The following is a 1,807-nucleotide window of genomic DNA, read 5'->3' as shown; positions in this document are numbered from 1 at the left end:
TGAGCCCAAAGGGCATCACCAAGTACTCGAAGTGCCCATATCGAGTACGGAAAGCTGTCTTCCACTCGTCCCCGGAGCGGATGCGCAGCAGATTGTAGGCTCCACGAAGGTCCAGCTTAGTGAACACCTTCGCGCCTCGAAGTCGGTCCAGCAGCTCGCCGATCAGCGGTAAAGGGTAACGGTTCTTTACCGTGATACCGTTCAGTGCGCGGTAGTCAACGCAAAGACGAAGTGAGCCGTCCTTCTTCTTGACGAAGAGGATTGGTGAGCCTGCTGGGGACGACGAAGGACGAACGAATCCCTTGGCAAGATTCTCGTCGAGATAGTCACGCAGAGCGTGAAGTTCGGGCTCGGACAGTGAGTACAGAGGCCCGAACTTTGGCGACTTGCCCGGCTCCAAGTCAATGGGGCAGTCATAAGGGCGATGCGGAGGCAAGGAGTCAGCTTCCTGTTTAGAGAAAACAGACAGGAAGTCCTTGTACTCCGCAGGCACTTCGACAGTCGCAGTGCTCGGCTCGTCAGTGGGCAGGACATGGACCTGAAAGATGGTCAGGGGTTGCGTTCCATGCCTGCATGCATCCAAAGACTCGCGCATCGAGCGGTAATCAATGCTGCAGACGCGGAGAGGAGCGTCCGAGCTGAGAGGAGGGGCGTGGACAAGGTCAGAATAATGTTCGACGGTTACTTTATTCTGAACAATGTCCGAAGAACAAACAACAGGAGGAGGTACATCAAGGAGGGAAAGAGAACTGACAACAGAAGAAGGGGTTTGGGAAGAGCGAAGGGGTTCGGGAGGAACAAGACAAGAAGGGGAAGACGAAGGTGGGAGCGTAGGAGAGGAGCTTAGATCAATCAAAGGAGTGGAATCATCAAGAAGGGGAGTGACATTGGAGGAAGTGGAGCAAGACGAAAGAGAAGTAGTGCATGGAGAGGGGTCGGAATCAACAGAAGGAGGGAGACAAAGAAGACCGCGAGACCAGACAATCTTGGGCTCGGCGGTGCGCAACCAAGGAAAGCCAAGGATAAGTGGTTGATGTGGAGACCTGATCACATCGAACCGAAGGCGTTGCGAGACGTCCCCGAGAATCACCTCGAGTGGAGCAGTCTCGCGGAGGATGGGGCCAGACGACAGCGGCTTACCATCCACGCCTTCCACTGCCAAGGGCGAAGCCTTGGAGCAGGTGGGGACAGAGTGTCGAGCAACAAAGTCCTCGTCGATAAAGTTGCCAGAGGCACCAGAATCGACAAGTCCTTCGCACGACAGAGAATCACCAGAAGGAAGACGAACAGCGACGGGAACAACCAACGAGCAACGACGAACAGACGAAACACAAGACTTTGGTTCGGTACCAGCTTCGGCACCAGGGTTGCGGCTAGCACAGACAGTTAACTTTGCCGAGGGTTGGCAGGACAGCTCAGGTATTTGCACCTGTGGATGAGGTGCAGTTCCCAGTGACACCAGAGGTGCCACGGGTACTATGCCAGAGCTGAGAGTGTCCGCCGGTCCAGAGGCAAGGCGAAGCTGTCCGCACATCACTGCTTCCCCAGTACTTACCAAAGGCACCTTACCAATGTCTTCACTTTCGGAAGGCGGTGGGCACGGCTCCGGTTCAAGGCCTTCACTTAGAACCGGGCCTGGTCGTTTCCCGAACTGAAGTCTTGCACTTCTCCATCTTCGTAAACGATGGTGCGGATGATCCTCGGGCCGGGAGGTCCAGGGGGCGGTCCGGTAGCTCTGGTAGATCCAAACTTGACGGGGCAGTTTCGTACCAAGTGGCCCTTCTTGCCACAGTACAGGCAGAGTCCA

This window comes from Polychytrium aggregatum (genome assembly GCF_025602895.1).
Source record: "Polychytrium aggregatum strain JEL109 chromosome Unknown BJ171scaffold_292, whole genome shotgun sequence".
In the NCBI taxonomy this organism is placed as follows: domain Eukaryota; kingdom Fungi; phylum Chytridiomycota; class Chytridiomycetes; order Polychytriales; genus Polychytrium; species Polychytrium aggregatum.
Note: the sequence above shows the minus strand (reverse complement) of the source record.